Source organism: Mastigoproctus giganteus, chromosome 10 (assembly GCF_048544385.1).
Source record: "Mastigoproctus giganteus isolate SK-2022 chromosome 10, ASM4854438v1, whole genome shotgun sequence".
Taxonomy (NCBI): Eukaryota; Metazoa; Arthropoda; class Arachnida; order Uropygi; family Thelyphonidae; genus Mastigoproctus; species Mastigoproctus giganteus.
This window is the reverse complement of record NC_143584.1, coordinates 124,865,034-124,883,769: the sequence shown is the minus strand read 5'-3', so window position 1 is coordinate 124,883,769 and position 18,736 is coordinate 124,865,034. Positions and strand designations below refer to the sequence as shown.

Here is an 18,736-nt window from a genome sequence, read left to right as displayed (position 1 = left end):
GTTTCCAAGAATAGGTAACAACAGCCTTCTCCACTGGGGAAGCGTTGCCTATTCAAGGAGTTTTTGAGTGGTGTGAGTTGAAGGAGTTACTGTCCCTTTCATTCTTCTACACCATTTCTTTTCTTCTTCCACTCCTACTATTTACTTTCCCTCTACATTTTTGCTTTTTTAAGTCTAATAGGGACAAGTGGATAGTCGAGTTATTATCCCACACAAATACAAAATAGCCCTGAAACGGTGCCGTCTGAGTGGTTGTATCCATCTGAGAATAAGTAACATTAGTCTTCTCCTCAGGTGAAGCGTTACTTATTCGAAGTAATGCAATATAATGACAACTCGTTGTGAAGGTATTCACAATATGAGATATAACTTAAAACAATGCCGTTTTGCTAACATTTTGTTAATTCAGTTTTTGTCTATGTGTTATTGATGCTTTCACACTATACTTATACATAGTTCGTAGTAGCTTTGTTTTCTAACAAATTTATGGAAATCTAATATTTTCTTTGTGTACTCGGCAGGCATTCTCTAGGCTATTCTAGTTCTTGTGCATTAATGTAATCCATTTCTTTTAATGAAGCAATAACACCAAGATTTAGTTCCTTTAAAGATGTGTATCCCAATATCAGCTGCTCATTTCCGTGCTTCTACTGTTATCATTTTAGTACTCACTCCAATACCCACGTCTCTGAGTTCTGTTATCCAACTACACAAGTTTTCTTCCAAATTTGGCCATTTAGGTGGAATTTTACGAAGGTTTTACTTTGTTTTATCAGCTTCTTGTAATAAAACTTTCTGTTTCCTCCATTGGCGAATCATATTCTCAGTAGGCGATGGTCCAAAATTTCGTTCTGCTGTCTGTTCCCATGTTCTTTGGCATATTGTACTACTTTTATCTTAAAATTCAATAATATAATTTTGCCTTCCTGATGCATCTGCCATTGATTAGTGCTTAAATGTATAACTGGAATTCACTTGTTACTCCAACAGCAGCCTGGTAATTACTGAAAAGAGTACTGACTGTGATTGTGATGTAAACTATCTGTTAACTACATTTTGTCGCTTGCCAGCCAATTGGTTTTGTGTGTGTGCTGTATTGCCACTTTCAGCTTCTAAGACACGGCAGTTTTTTAAGGTGTTTATAAGGGGGGGAAAAAAGTATGTCTTATAAGCCGACAAATACGATATGTTTTTTAATAAAACATATTTAAAGCTTACCTTTTTAAATATTACATTGCAAGGGATAAATATACATAGGCCTAACACAAGTTTGGATACTTTAAGAAAGAACAACTTAATATAATGTTCTTTTAACATTTAAAACAATCTATAAAGAAATTTTTGTTTATTTTTAAAAACAGTGCACTCACAGCAGTGCCCAATTGAGCACTCAGAAAATGTAAAAATCTTTCATCAACAACAAAAGTAAGTACATGAGCAGAATGGATGCAGAAACTACTGTTATTCGTGTTATTACCTCTATACTAATGTTTACAACATAACCGTATGCCAATACAGTCCTATACAACATCATCAGAATTCAAAACTGTCTGGCAGCAGCAGCATTTCGAGGTGTTAGAACTTGAAGGTTGCTATGTATACCCCCATGCACTGCTAACCTAAGTTTCTTTTACTTAACTGCAAGGTAAAATAATTTGGAATGGCAATGTATGCTGCATGCCAGGAAGACTTTTTGCATGCCACAGGGGCGCCTCCATAGCCAGTTGGGCAGGAGCGGCAAGTGCGCAGCACACGCTTCTTGATTAGACCGGGGTTTGAGCCCGTGACCACCAAATACGGAGGATGCGGAAAGGTCAGAATGACCACAGCATATCCTCGGAGCAATATGTCCTTAGTTGCTAATGCTCCTAAAAACCAAATAACAACAACATGCCACAGGTTTGCTGGCCCTGCCCTAAGCAATATTTGTTTCTTGAATAAATCCCACATCAATATGCTATGATTGCAATCATCTGGCAGTTCCTCTGTTTGAAGATTCTTAGCCCTCTGGTGGTTGTACAAAATTAAAAAAAAAAATTAGTGGTCATGGTTGCCTTTTATACGTCCCTTACTTTGTGTGTTAAAAAACAGCAAGAAATAATTCAAAATTGTTCCTTTTTTTTTTTTTTTTGCAGTCTTTATTTTTCAATCTTTTTATTAATACAACTGTGAAAAATTAACCCCTCCCCTCTCTCTGATGTGCTTTACATATGTGTTTTTTATACATGTTTTTTAACGTATGCATTTGGGTGATATCTTCACTGTCAGAGAGCAAAACTTGAAATTTACTCATCAGTCATTTGGCCTATAACGTGCTCATATTCTCATTCTTGTTTTCCTAATGTTATGTCAAACCAGACTGACTTGGTATTATGATTGCAATCCCTTCCCCCAACAAGCAAAGTCCCAGGATGCAAATATAAAAGACATACTATTCTATAAGTCATTTGCTTAAAAGGCCTTTAACTCAAACTTGATTCAAGCCAGTTAAGTTTTTTGAAATATCTAATGTAAGAGAATATTAAAATTATTAAGAATACTTAAGATCCTCCAAATTTTTCTGTGAAGTTTGTTCAAAGACAGCTGGCATAAGCCAAAACATCCCCTATGGATTAATGCTGATGTAATCTATACTGATGATCACTAATCTTGAAACTTGAAAGTTTCAAGATGGTGTAAAAGCTGGCATTTAATGTGTTGCTCTGTTACTTGGAAAAATTTGAAGTTGAGAGTAATAAGATGATAACTGAATGATAGTTATTTGTTTCCTTTTTATGCATTGATAGGATATAGACAAACTCCTGTGCAGAACAGGAATTCACTTGGAGCTCAAATTTTTAAACACAACAGGATAAATACCCTAAGAAATTGGAGGGAGCCACCTAGGTGTGAACCAATTTATGTTGGTCACATTGTTTTTTTTCTCCTTCAGTTTTTGTCCTTACAGCAAAACAGGTAAACTGATAATAGAATACACAATGTATAGACAGAATACAATGTTGCACCATAGCCATAGTTGCTTTGTCACAAAATACAGCCATTACTAAGGAAATTTGTATGAGGGAAAAACAACACAGCAACAAGATCATAAAACATATCACTTATCTGGACACTACTTAGCAGTACCCAAAATTAATTACTTTTATTTGTATTTGACACAATAAAACTAGCTACTATTTTCTTTTCATTCTTGAATTATTGGTGATTGATGATGAGTGTTTTAAAAAAAAATAAATAAATAAAAAATTATTTCTGACTAAATATCAGTTTTTTTTTTCCTCTAGATTTTAGAAAGGCTTAAGGTTTAATCAAGATGGATCTAACAAGTTCTGAGGGCTGATGACCCTCCTATGTGCGAGCAATGCGACACCGTTTTATCCGTCCAACACATTTTATGCGATTGTACTAGTTTTATAAATGCTCGTTTTAGCGTTTTTACCCATCTGACTGAGCCATATACACTCAGTCAGATTTTAAATGACAACGACAATGTGTCAGTAATTTTTAAATTTTTAAAATCGATCAATATGTATACACTCATATGAAATATACAATTTGCTTTTATCATTATACTGATTTTATGTATTGATATGTCTGTGTGTATATATATATATATATATGCAACTTTAGACGAAGTAACCTTTTTTAAAACTAACAAGTCTAATCTTTTTTGAATTTTATTCCTTCCATGGTGCACTATAACCTTGCTGTTTTTGTGCCACAAAAATCAAAATCAACTCAACTCAACTCAACTCTAACAAGTGATATTTAGCTTTATATACAAATTTGTATATATATTTGATTTGTTTTTGTCAGCTAGACTAACTTTGTGTTTCTATATCATGTTTTTCAACTGCACTTTGTTGGTTTAACCTGCTATTTTATGCCACCTTGTTACATTATGCATTAGGCTACACCAATATACAGAGCTTACTGTTCCTGTTTTTTCTATATATTTAAAACATGTCCTTTGTTTCCTGTAATTTTTCAGTTTTTATCCTAATTGGTGCAATATAATATGAATTTGTATTAATTCAGCAAAGTATCTACCTGTCAGTGACTTTATTTATTTTTTTTGAACTTTCAGTTGGAAATTCTGAGTGTAATATTCTCTTTCCACAGATTAAACAAACTAATAGTGCATGGTATAATGTTACTCTTGTTTTCTTGGTGTTTGCATTGCTTTCAAAATACTGATTTGATTATAAACATTATTTTTGTGTATAATAATTTGATTTAATACAACATAAACTTCGTGTTTACTATATCAAAAGTTATATTATCCTTGAACTAAGTTCAGTAAGCAAAGCTTAATTATCCGGTACTCACCTTAGATGATCTGCAGTGGTTACTTGAGGAGGGTTGGAAGAATAATTTTGGCGTTTAAATGATTTAGAGTTTGCATGGGTTAATTAGTAAGGATACGGGATTAAATTAATTAAAAATTAAAACTGAATTAAAATATGCGCAAGGAAGTAGAAGTGCATGACTCCGTCCTTGGTTGTTATTGAAGAATTAATTGAATTAAGAACTCTAAAATATGTGAAAACTGGTGGGCCAAAAGTCATAATGGTTGACTTTCGTTTTTTAACATCGTCAATTGGCAATATTAAGCGAGGAGAGAACGCATATTGTATTTAAAAGAATTTCTATGTTCTCGTGATGCTCTTTGCGACATGTGGGAACCTTAGGTGTGTGAGATTCCAGACCGGGGAAAGGTTGGAGGGTAGTTTCGCGTTTATGATGTTTAATTTCAAGTGACAGCGGAACCATTCTATAGCGAGGGCTTCATATTGAAGAATTTTGTAACTAGTTTTTAATTTTAGAATGATTATAGCTGATTCAACTAGAGAGGTATGTTCAACTGGGAACGTACATGTAGAGTAAGTTCAGTACTAGATTGCCCTGTTCTGAAGCCGTTGTAGTGGTAATAAGCCCTTGTGTTGGAGGTTTTTGTTTAACCGAACTTGGTAGTCGTGCTTCCAATGTAGCAGGCATTGCAGTTTTGTTGCATTTAATTAAATATATGATATTATTCATGCCGCCTATCGGGTATTTATATGTTTCTTTATATGTGTTGAATAATGACCTGAGTTTGTTATATGAAGAAAATATCAGAGTAATGTCAATACTAGACAAAAATTTTTCAATGTAGGTGCTTTTGTCTAATACTAGACAAAAGCACCTACATTGAAAAAATAGAACACATCCTTTCTGATCAAGACACCTACATAACTGATAAAACATACATTTCCAAACTCAAAAACAAACTCGATGTAATCCTAAGAAGACTAAGATCAAACAAAAAAAAATTAATTTACACACATTACAGCAAATTGGCATACGTAATAACATTCTCCCACACATGTTTGGTATCACCAAATTACATAAACCCGGCCATCCCCTAAGACCAATAATTTCCTTTAGCAAATCTGCCTTTGCCAACCTATCCACCTTTTTAGTAAAAATTATATCCCCCCCTACAAGATTCTCAAAATTTAAAATTAGTAACACTAATCAAGCCTTTGAAAAAATAAGTACCACCACAATTTCCAGTGAAGACATTTTAGCGTCCTTTGACTTTGGTGTCTTTATATACAAATGTACACTTACCATTCATTTTACAAACCTTACGAGAATACCTAATGATAGATAATACTTTAATCAACGGCACCTCCCTCTCCATCACCAATATCTTAGAACTTACTTCTGGCTGCTAGACACTTCAGGTTCAGTAGTCTCCTTTGACATGGTGTTTTTATATACAAATGTACACTTACCATTCATTTTACAAGCCTTATGAGAATACCTAATGATAGATAATACTTTAATCAACCGCACCTCCCTCTCCATCAACAGTATCTTAGAACTTACTTCGTTTTTACTGGATGCTAGACACTTCAGGTTCAGTAGTCTCGCCGGACAATTCCGTCGGGTGTTCGTGGGCACTGACATTACTCTGATATTTTCTTCATATAACAAACTCGGGTCATTATTCAACACATATAAAGAACCATATAAATACCCGATAAGCGACATGAATAATATCATATATTTAATTAAATGCCTGCTACATCGGAAGCACCACTACCAAGTTCAGTTCCACAAAAACCTCCAACACAAGAGCTTATTACCACTACAACAGTTTCAGAACAGGACAATCCAGTACTGAACTTACTCTACACATACATTCCCACAACCACACCCCTCTAGTTGATTCAGCTATTACCATTATAAAATTAAAAACTAGTTACAAAATTCTTCAATATGAAGCCCTCGTTATAGAATGGTTCCGCCGTCACTCTAAATTAAACATCATAAACGCGAAACTACCCTCCAACCTTTCCCCAGTCTGGAATCTCACACACCTAAGATTCCCACATGTCGCAAAGAGCATCACGGGAACATAGAAATTCTTTTAAATACAATACGCGTTCTCTCCTTGCTTAATATTGCCAACTGACGTTAAAAAACGAAAGTCAACCATTATGACTTTTGGCCCACCGGTTTTCACATATTTTAGAGTTCTTAATTCAATTAATTCTTCAATGACAACCAAGGACAGAGTCATGCAATTCTACTTCCTTGTGCATATTTTAATTCCGTATCCTTACTAATTAACCCATGTAAACTCTAAATTGTTTAAACCCCAAAATTATTCTTCCAACCCTCCCCAAGTAACCACTGCAGATCATCTAAGGTGAGTACCGTATAATTAAGCTTTGCTATTGAACTTAGTCCAATCACAGCGGTATTTAAGATATTCTATAACTTATCTAATTATCCTTGAAATAAATTCAGTAAACTGAGGACTGTCTTATCCTTATATATGTTTGGCAGCCAGCAAGCTTAAGCTAAAAGTTTGAGTTCATTTTGTCTCAACAGAATGAACTTTTTCTTTTCCATAGTTTTGTGAGATGCACTACTTAAATAAATAAATAATATCACTGAAATGCTATTGTGCTATGACAATCTCTCACCATGATAGCTGTGGTCTCAAATAACAAATCTCTAGTAGCTTGTAAATGCTGAAAAATTTTGGTCACTTTCCATATGAGAGACTCTTGAAACATGGTGCCGCATACTTTATAACAAAGTATAATCAAACAAACTCCACAGACAGACAACCTCTATATTTCTACTTGTAGACCTACACCAAGTAGAAATATAAAGATAAAATAATAGCAGATCAGTATCTATAAAATAATAGTATATTAATATTAAAATATACTTTATGCTTTTAAAATATTTTTAATTATGGGGATAATTCAATCCTCCTGTTCCCATAATATCTTAACCTTGCCATTCACTTCAGGAACATAATCCTCTGAATGGTGAAGTCCTGGTTTAGTTGAAGATGTGCAGAATAATTAAAATACTGAATGAAGAAATTTATCCGATCAAATGCTTTTTTTTTTTTTGAATAAATTGAATCACAATTCAAAAATATAAGCTGTTTGACTAGATGGCTAATAAAGTTGTTATTTAGTAAGCATGATTTCTAATTTTGATATAAATATCAGATAATTTCATGTCAGATTTTTTCAAATTCAAACAGCTTTGAAAAATTGAAAAGTATCCTTTGAATATACACAGCTTTTATGTTCACTAAAGTGCATCAGTCAGAACCTAAAGTATTTTATGAAAAGATAAGTAAACAGATTTGCACAATCAGTGCAAAGGCTTTATACTTTCCATTACATTTTTTTGATGTCTTCTGCTCTTTTTATTTCAGTTGAACAAAGTTAATCACAATGTCTAGCATTATTTCTTATTTCAATCAACAAGGTTGATGGAAAATTGTAGAGTAACTGCATCACTTAGTTCAGTTAATTGCAAACTAGAAAAATATTTTTTTTCTAGTTTGCAAAATCAGACAGACAAAAAACCAAAATCAGAATAAAAAGGCTTATCTCTTCTTTTAGTTTTGTGTATCCTTCCACAATCTTATTCTTGCATTTAAACTTGCACCTGAGCAACAGCATCATCATACATTTCTCTGCATACCTGTTTGTCTCAGTAACAGTGTGGTTTACATCATAATAAGAAATGTATAACTTGAAGCACTGCAATGGAGTGGCATCATAAAATGCAGTTCAGTACTGTTCCATTTTGTCCATTGAAAATGTCTGGTATTGAATAAAACTTCTTTATTGCTGCTAAGTACGGTACATGTACTAGTGACTATAATTCTCATCACGGCGACATGGCCAAGAGGTTTACATTATATATGTGATTAATTGGCAAAAATTATGAGTTACACAAAATTAAACATGTAAAAATGAAGTTATAATAATAGGAAAATATAAAGAGGAACTGAACGTCGTATGGAGGAATTTATCCCAGTTCCACAGATGTACTCCACTCGAGGAGCATGTGACGGTATTTGTAGTCGGTAGCCATTTTCTGTAGGTCAACTCCAAGACGGAGCAGTGCCTGAATTTTGGGGAGTGTCTGGGCAGGTAGGAACCGACTACACAGTTTCAACCGGTTGTATTTGAGGATTAGTGTGGGATCTGACCTCAAAGATGGCAGAGGATTGTGCCACTGACAGAAATCCCAGATGTATGGGGCGTTTATCACTCCTGTGTACATTTTTACTGTAGTCAATTAACCTCAAGAGCCTGGGTGCATTTAGCTGCTCAGCCATGTCAGTTGTTCTCCATTGAGGGTGTTGGCGATGCTTATTTGTGGCCCATTTCAGGGTCCAGTATTCACACGAGAACACCGGTTTTTTGAAGTGAGGGCGACGCAGATGCCCAGATTTCAGCAGCGTATAAAATAACTGGATAAACAGTGGTTTGAAGATATCTGGTAGTGATTGCGGCATCGTTGGAATGAAGTAAGTGTTGCTTCGCTCTCCAGCATAGGGTGTTAAATCACTTCCGGAGGTATTCTGTGTGAACATTAAATTTCAGCTTTGGATCAAAATAGACACTGAGATCCTTATGGCAGGTAACCTCTGGGATGAGAGTACCCAAAACTGATGGTTGAATTATTGTTGGTTGCTGTTTCAATGAGTAAATCATTATTGCAGATTTTGAAGGGTTAAGGTTTAATCCAAACATCTTCAAGTAAGTTGAAAGAGCGGTCAAGTTCTCTGTGATTGAAGACATAATTGCCATTGGGTTTGCATTATGGTGGGATTAAGGTAAGAAACTTTATATCGTTGGCATATATTAGAGCATCATCATGGGGACTCATGAAAGGAATTAAAATGGCTGAGAAGAGAAGGCCAGACAGGGTGCCACCTTGTGGATTCCTGCATTGATTTTTCCTGGAAAGTGGGTCGTCTTCATTGTGAGGTGGACACTTCTATTCCTCAATAAGGCAGTGAAGAAAGCTAGTAGGTCTCCATTAATCCTGAAGAAGAATTGCAGAAGACTGAGAAGGGCTGTGACGTCTAGGCTGTCAAAAGCAGCTTCAGTATCGGCGTACACAATAGCTATTGTGTATCGGCGTACACAATAGCTATTGTGTATCGGCGTACACAATAGCTAATTCGGATTTAGTTTCGAAGGCTTGAAGAATTGATATCTGTGCAGCCATGAGGTTTGTTGTGGTGGATCTATTTGCGACTGCGAAATGGAACTGTTTCGGCTTCTGTGGCATCAGCTGTTTGTTTAATGCTGGAAGGAGTACCTTTTGAATAAGTTTGAGGAGGGTGGAAGTTGAGATTGGTCTGAAATCTTTTAGGCTTGTTGTTGCTTTAACCTTAGGCAGTGGCCTCGTAGAGTATTCATTCCATTGAGCAGGGAAAACTCGTGTGGAAAGAACAGAGTTGTAGATTGAGAGTAATGCATCTCTAGGATATAGGAGCTAAGGCACTTAATTATGAAATGGGGTATCTTATCACGGCCTGCGGTAATTAGATGGACGCAGGTAGTTAATAGCATATATCAGTTGCTGCCTTGTGATGGAAATTATGGAAAGTAGGAGCAAATTGAGAGTTTTGGAGAGAAATTTCAGCAGAAGCGGAACTGGCTTTGAATCTTGAAATGTAGTCCATCCAGTTATCTAGATCAAGATTTGAATTAATAAGACTGTGTCTGGATGTGTATGGCGCTTTTCCCTTAGACAAGGTAGCATCGGTGTATCTCTTTATTGCTGATGCCTTGAGTCTGTTGAAAATAGCTCTTGCTCTGGAGTATAGGATTCGATCTTGGATTGTGCCAGAGATTTTCCACTGCCTGTGAAGGTACTGCTTGTTGTGGAAACTGCACACTAGATCTTTGGTCCACCAAGCTCTAGTCCTTGGAGAAATGTGTATGGTTTTGGCTGACGCATAGAGGGTGACTGTTTATCCATCTTGTGATTAGGTCAACTGCGAGGATTGGGTCACATCCATCAAGCACATGCCATGGAATAGACTGCACTGCCTCGAGGCACTTTTTTGGATCCAGAAAAGTCGGAGAGAATATGATTTTCTTTTCAACAGTATTATGGCAATTGAAGCTGGGCATAGGCAGAACAAGAAGTAATGCAATTGGGTCGTGATCTGATTTGAAGGACATTTCTGGTGGAATGTCGACTCTGCAAATTCCAGAACATAGAATCAAGTCAAGGCGATTGGTGCCTCTCGTTGGCTCCTCATTGATAATCGTAAAGTTTAATGGACAGAGATTGTTCATTAGTCGCTGAAGGAGAGGGCCCAGATTGGGTGGAAGGTTAAAATCGCCGCAGAGAATGTGAGTAGCAGAAGGGTATAACTTACTCATTATCCAGCTGGTAGCATCGTCAATTGTTGCAATATCTGGAGCTGGGGGTATATAGATTGCTGCTAAATCGATTAAACAGGCATTAAACTTCACAGTCACGAATATTGCTTCATAAAATAAGCAGTTTCTAGATGTGACGTACACAAATTTCAGGTTGGAATCTTTGACGAAGATAGCAACACCTCTGCCTCTAGATTGAGATCTTGATGTGAAGAACGATGAAAATCCAGTGGCCAGAGCACAGGCTATTGACTCGTGGTCAGGTTCAAGCCATGTTTCTGATAGACAAATTATATCCATGCTGTTGGACAACAAGAGTTGTTCAAGAGTTTCAAGCTTATTTCGGAGGCTCCGGACATTTTGGTAGAAAACTCTGAAGGGTGAGTTGAAAGGGAATTTTTATAAAAATTATAAAAGCACTTATAAAAATGCTGATCTGTTTGTTGATGCTTTTGAACACCTGAACAGATTAGGCCTGGTGGAAATTATACTATTAATTGAAAGTGATTGAAAAGCAGGGTTATGTAGTGTCACATCAATATGTTTATAAACAGTAGCTGGGGCAAGAAAGTGATTGGAGCTGGACATGTGGTGCAGTGGTTTTCGACAGTCAAGAGACACTAGTGCAGTTTCACAATTAGTTAGTCGTGCAGGGGGGGGGGAGCTGTGTCATCGTTCGGTTTTGCTCACAAGATGAAGTTGAAGTGGATGGTTTTGGGTCTTTCGATTCATAAAAAGGCCTGATTAGAGTGCCAACTGGCCACACAGATGAGGATGCAACAATCTGAATGCCCAACTTTCGAAAACTACTCTAAAGGACGAGTAATTTGGCATTTTATTGAGTAAATTTGCAGATACTTTGGTATGCAGTTCTTTACTCATTGCAGCCTCAATATCCTCAGCAGTTGTCAGTGGCCCCAGTCGGGAAATAAAAAAGTTTCTGTGCTAGGAGGCTTGCTCATCGATCTCAGAAAGACGTGGAGGTACCAATCCTAATCTGACACTTTTCCTTGATATTGGCAAGAGAAATGAGGGTTCTGAGTAGCTGTCAATTGAGATGAAACAGAACAGGTAGCAGCGATTTTAACCCATGATTATTTGTTCATGACAGGTGAGCAATGGCTGCTCTCAGACAGCAGCACAGATGATAAAACTGAGGTCAATTTTGGAGGTGGGATGCTAATTTGATGGGCCGCCACTTGTGGATTGCGCCTCTGTTCAGCTGCTTGACACGAATTCATGACCAGGACTTCGCTGCTTGCTACATTAAGGAATTGAGGTTCATCTGAAAGGTGATTGGCTCCCTGAGTATTTGGGCTGGGCAACATCTAAATTCGGCAGGATTGTGTAAGGTCAAAATACCTAACTCTGCTGATTGAGTGTTGCTTCTGTTAACTGATTCATTTTGTTTGGAAAACTTATGAGTTTTGAAGCATCCGGTTTTGATTTGCATATTAGTATACAGATCATAAAGAGCAGACATCAGTTTATCTATTAACACAGGTATGAAATTGCTTTGAAACTCATCTGTGACAGACTTGCTTATTGACTCATTCTGGATTTCTGGCCTTGGGTTGTCCTGTATGGACAGTGTGGCCGTTGACACTATTCCTGGCAAAGAGATATCAGTTTGGATCGTTGCATTATTAGTGCTCCAGGCCTGGGAAACAGTTAATTTGTCTTTGGTGCATGACGGTTGCAACAAGCTTTGCGACGAAAAACTTATCTCACCCCTGATACACCCCGGTGTTTTGCAACTGATTAACATGGGTGCTTCGTTATGACAGTTATTTAGAGTATCCGCAGGGAGGATCAATTTAGCGGTATTAAGATTCTTTGAAATTACATCAGATGGAACATCTCGCGACAAAAGTTGTTTACTGACAATGCTATTTATATCAGAATTTTCATTCGTGTTGCTATGTTCAGATGGTCTGCTATTGAATGCGTCTACACCTTTTGATTTAAGTTCCATTTCGTGTACATTGCAAATTGAAGCATGGTTGTTCCTTGACGTACACATCAAATTATAGATTGTGGTAACTTGTTCGCTGAGTTTTCGTTCCGTTGTTTTTCTTTTTCAGAACTCATTATGAGTTCTTGCTGAGTTAATATCTTCCGAATTTGCTGTTTTAGAAGGTCCTGGTTGGTAATGACCGTATCTAGTCTGTTTTGTAACTCATCTATATGAGATTTAAGTGCCTGGCAGTGTCATATCCATTGCTGATATATCATAAATTTTTCAGTCTCACTAGTTCCATTGACACTGCTGCTTCTAAAATTGGGTTCGCATTTGCTTTTCATTTTCCATTGCTAAATACTCACTAAAATTTCTAAATAAAAAAGTACGCATTTGCTTTATGCACACTTTTTTTTTTTTTTTTTTGCTATTCTTTCAGCCATGTTGACAAGACATGTTACTGGAGTTAGTGAGTCACAATATAAAATATGTAATAATGAGTGAGGTCCAGGGCCGGATTTACATATAAGCTAAACAAGCTACAGCTTAGGGCCTCACATTACAAGGGGCCTCACACTATCTTAAAAAATCATTTTTTTAATATTGTCACAGGTGAACTGTAAGAGAGAAGGGCCTCATACATGCTATAGCTTAGAGCCACAACAAGTTTAAATCCAGCTCTGGTGAGGTCTCTGATATCATTAAAAGAACAAAATACTTAAAATGGAAATGGGCAGGTCACATATCAAGAAAAACTAATGATAGATAAACCAAATGAATTTTGGAATGGATACTGCTTGACCTAAATGTCTAAGAAAAAGACCAAGAATGAGGGGATTCATGAAATTGTGAAATTTGCTAGTGTACAATTGCAATACCACTTGTTTACCACTCTCTGAAGACAGAGAGTGGTAATCAATGGACACTGCTCATCGTGGACTAATGTTATTAGTGGAGTCAATCAGGGTTCAGTGCTGGGTCCATTGTTGTTTTCTGTATTTATAAATGATATTGATGATGGTATATCAAGCTTAATGTCCAAGTTTGCAGACGATACAAAGGTTGGCAGGGTTGTTAAGGACACTACTGACAGTATGCTGCTGCAACAGGATCTGGAGAGGTTGAGCAGATGGGCTGAGTGGTGGCAAATGAAGTTTAACATGTGAATGTTAAACTTCATTTGCCACCACTCAGTTTAACACAAGTTTAACACAAATGTAAAGTACTACATATGGGAAACTGTAACCCCAGAGTAACATATCAATTCTGTGGTTCTACACTGACAGTGGTAGAGAATGAAAAGGACCTGGGGGTAATATGTGCAGTCAGATATGAAGTTTTCTGAGCAGTGTAGATGGGCTGCAAGAGTAGCTCATGGTGTCTTGCCAATGATATACAGAAATTTCTAGATAAGGAGGTGATTATTCCACTGTATAAGGCAATCGTCAGGCCACACCTTGAGTACTGTATACAGGTCTGGAGCCTCATTTCAAGAAGAATGTAGAGCTGCTGGAACGAGTACAGAGAAGGGCAACAAGATTAGTGAATGGAACAAAGGGTTGCTCTTATGAAGAAAGGCTTAAGTTTTGCAAATTACAGTATCTGGAGACTAGGCACCGGCAAGTGATCTGATAGAGGTGTATAAAGCGTTGAATGGTTTGAGCATGCTCAATGCTGATGGGATTCTGCCTCTTGCTCAGAATAATCACCTGAGAGGGCATAAATTCAAATTGGGGAAAGACAGATGTAGGATAGATGTGTGGAAATTTGCCTTTAGCCAGCAGGTGGTTTGTTGGTGGAACAGACTTCCATCCCTTGTTGTGAAAGTTGATAGCTTAAATAAATTTAAGGCTCAGCTTGACAGGTATTTCGAACGAACGCAGAGGGGTTGAATGGGAGTGGGGGGGGGGGGGGGGTTTGGCTGATGCTGCATAAGCTTGCTTTCTTGCATCATATGCCTCTACTAATGCTAACAGAAAGCACAAGACCATAATTGCTGGAAACATGTTGAGGATGCCTTCATCCTGCAGTGGATCGACAATGGCTGAAGATCATGATGATAAATGAGTGAAAAATTAATGCAAATTATGTTATTCTGTGCTGCCATCTTTTAGCACTAATAATCATTTCTAAATTCTTTAAAAGCCCAGAAATGTATAGAATATAAAACATAAAGTACTGTGTTTAGCTACACTGCACTGTTGTCTGGATATGCCACTGAAGGGATTAATAGGAATGAGAGTGATTCACCCCACAAGTATGTAGATTAATCATTCTCTCTTATTACCCCTTCAGTGGTATGCCTGGATAATAAGATAATTGATAAGGTAATCAATTTGTGCAAAACTATTAAATTGACTATATAAGAGTCCTCTGGTGCTTGTGGTAAGAACCTAGTAACTCTTGTGGATATTGCTTAGCAATACTTAACTTTGTATATTCCCTTCTCTGTGTTTGTGAGCGTAAATAAGCACCACAGTAGCACAGAGGAATATACTAAAAAATAAATACAGTTAGACCTCTCTTTAATGAACTTCCATATAGCGAATTTTTCTATGTAGCAAACTTTTTTGATTTCTCCTTGGTTATTACATTGAAAATAGTTTCTGTATAACGAAGAAAATTTCCATATAACAAACTGATTTTGAGAGACCTGGGCATTGTTTGCACCTATGGCTTTAGGTAATAAAGTTGATGCTGTAGAAAGCACGAATTAAGAGCTAAAAGGATTAAGCATTAATCCTTTTAGCTTTTAATAGCTAAAGGCTTTAATTCCACAAATTAAGAGCTAAAACATTTTACAATTTAATGGTGCCTGTAAAACCCTGCAGGAGGAAACTGGCCAACCACGGCGTGGGGTAGTTTGGGAGGAGGTCTTTGCCCAACAGTGGATGAGCAATGGCTAAAAAAGAAGTAAAACTTATACAACTTATATACTACTATGCTGAGAAGTCCCGCTGGTTAGCTGTCCACAGCATTGGCAAAGATTAAGGCATATTCCCAATGCAGGCATTGGCGCTCTGGTCATCCTATTTTCTACCGTAAGCATCCTATTAGAGAATTAGGAGAGAGTGATTTTCCTTTATCTTGGAAATTCATCTGTTGTTTCGAAGAAATGAGTCATCCACACTTTCACTAAATTTCACCTGTCTCTGTTTAGATGGTAGCTACAAGTGATTCCTAATTTCAGCTTTGTTTTAACTGCTGTGCAAGTAACCTTACAGTGTCTAAGAGGAAATCCTTGAGTGTAGTGTGAAAAAGTGGAAGTGCTTAATGGTGTAGATTGCGGCATTAAAAAAAAAGAAATCGCTTTAAAATTTGATGTCCTTGCCAGTAGTGTCAACCATTCTGAAAAACCCTGTTTCAATTCTCAAACTATTTGACGAAACGGTACCCATTTGGAAGCGTGCGAAATTATGCCTTTGGGAAGGTGTAGATGAAGCAGTTTTTAAGTGGATGAATTTGATTCGAGACCAAAACGTGTCGATATCAGTGCTATTAATAAAAGAAAAGGCTATGGAGTATGCATCTTTTCTGGGGCACAAAACATTCCAAGCCAGTTCTGGCTTACTGGACAAATGAAGAGCGGCATGGCTTACTCGAAAAAGTTATTTCTGATGAAAGTGGAGTTGCAATTGAAGAAGACTACTGTATACCCATTGGAAAGAAACAGTTTTTAAAAAAATTATGGAGGACTACGAGTCCAAAGACATAGTCAATATTTATGAAACATGTCTATTTTATGTATAAATATAGTGCAAATGCATCAGGAATACATAGCTGTATCTGAATAAATCAGATTATTAATAAAACGGCATCGTTTTAAGTTATATCTCATATTGTGAATACCTTCACAACGAGTTGCCATGATATTGCACTACTTCGAATAAGTAACGCTTCACCTAAGGAGAAGACTAGTGTTACTTATTCTCAGATGGATACCACCACCCAGACGGCACCGTTTCAGGGCTATTTGGCCCTTCTTCGGTGGGTGGGTAGGTACCCGAGTGATGCAATGATGGCAAAACAGTTATGAAGTATAACTCCACAATATGAGCGATGCCTGATGGTGTATCATGTATTTAGACTCAAGCGTTTAGGGCATAAGCCTCAAGCTATGAAGGAGTCTAGACTATGTATAAATATAGTGCAAATGCATCAGGAATACATAGCTGTATCTGAATAAATCAGATTATTAATAAAACGGCATCGTTTTAAGTTATATCTCATATTGTGAATACCTTCACAACGAGTTGCCATGATATTGCACTACTTCGAATAAGTAACGCTTCACCTAAGGAGAAGACTAGTGTTACTTATTCTCAGATGGATACCACCACCCAGACGGCACCGTTTCAGGGCTATTTGGCCCTTCTTCGGTGAAACGGTGCCGTCTGGGTTTTACGACATAATTCTTAAAAGTGTACTAATAAATTGTGGGCATCATGTAATTAATCATTTCTTAATATGTATGTATTAATAAATTGTTTTAAAATGATAGAAAATTTATTCATTCCCACTTCTTTGCCATCTTTTATTATATTTCTGAATTTACAGTATTTTTCTTTGTTGAAAAGGTCATATTTCTTTATAACGGATTTTTTCAAGGGAACGATTGATTTCGTTATATAGAGTTCCGACTGTATATATTTAAAACCAAAAGTAAACATATATATACAAAGTTAAAAAACAAAATCAAATATATAACTGCTTCCTTCAAACAAACTGTTGAGAGTGGCCACCCTGGTTAAACTAACATAACATACATTTCTCAGTAGTGTTCCAAATGTACTTTAAGTAAGGAAAGACCTTCAAGCTTATAGACTAGATGTTTAATACTACCATATCTCAGCATTTAAAAAATGTGTATAACAGCCTATTTTTTTACTTTCACCAAAATACTTTAGCTTAACCAATTTAACAGGGTATGAACATTCAATACATCAATACACCAATTTGATTGGATACTATGATGTGGTCACAAAGGAACTGAATGCCAAAAATAATTTTGATATCATATACTTGGATTTCAGGAAAGCTTTTGATACTGTTGCATATGTAAGACTGCTGTATCAATTGGAGATGTATGGCATTAAGGGCAAGTTGCTACAATGGATAAAGGGATGGTTGAGTGGGAGACGACAGAGAGTGGTATTCAATGGACACTGCTCTTCGTGGACAAATGTTATTAGTGAAGTTCCCCAGGGTTCGGTGTTGGGCCCATTGTTGTTTTGTATATTTATCAATGATATTGATGAAGGTATATCAGGTTTAATGTCCAAGTTTGCAAATGATACAAAGGTTGGCAGGATTGTTAGCAACATTAAAGATAGTATGCTACTCCAACTGGATCTAGATAAGTTGGGCAAATGGGCTGAAAAGTGGCAACTGAAGTTCAATATTGACAAATGCAAAGCAACTTCGTATGGATAGCAATAACCGAAGAGAAATGTACCAACTGTATGGTAATATACTTAGCAATAACCGAAGAGAAATGTACCAACTGTATGGTACTACACTCAGGAAAGTGGAAAGTAAAAAAGGGGTAATTGTGCAGTCAAATATGAAGTTCGCTGAGCAGTGCCGATAGGCTGCCAGGGCAGGGAACGGAGGTGATTATCCCATTATACAAGGCAATGGTCAGGCCAAACTTAGAGTACTGTGTACAGGTCTGGAGGCCTCATTTTAGGAAGGATATAGAGTTGCTAGAACGAGTACAAAGAAAGGCAACAAGATTGGTGAGGGGAACCAAGGGGTGCTCTTACCAAGAAAGGCTTACGTTCTGCAAATTGCAGCACCTGGAGAGAAGGCACCTGCGAGGCGATGTGATTGAGGTGTATAAAGCCTTGAATGGGTTGAGCAAGCTGAATGCTGTGGGATTCTTCCTCTTGCTCAGATTAAGAACCTGAGGAAGCAGTTTCAAATTGAGGAAAGACAGTTGTAGAATAGATATGCAGACTTACCTTTTGTTGCGGAAGTTGATAGCCTAAATACATTTAAGGCTGAGCTGGACAGGCATTAGGGGTAAAATGGGAGTGGGTTTTTTTTTTTTGGCTGA

General features: G+C 36.9%; 1 protein-coding gene across 2 annotated transcripts in view; it reads left to right on the top strand.

Annotated features, from left to right (window-relative positions):
* Window positions 1-18,736, top strand: part of beta-PheRS (phenylalanine--tRNA ligase beta subunit) — a 333,270-nt gene that overhangs the window by 241,273 nt on the left and 73,261 nt on the right. The gene's annotated exons all lie outside the window — the stretch shown is intronic.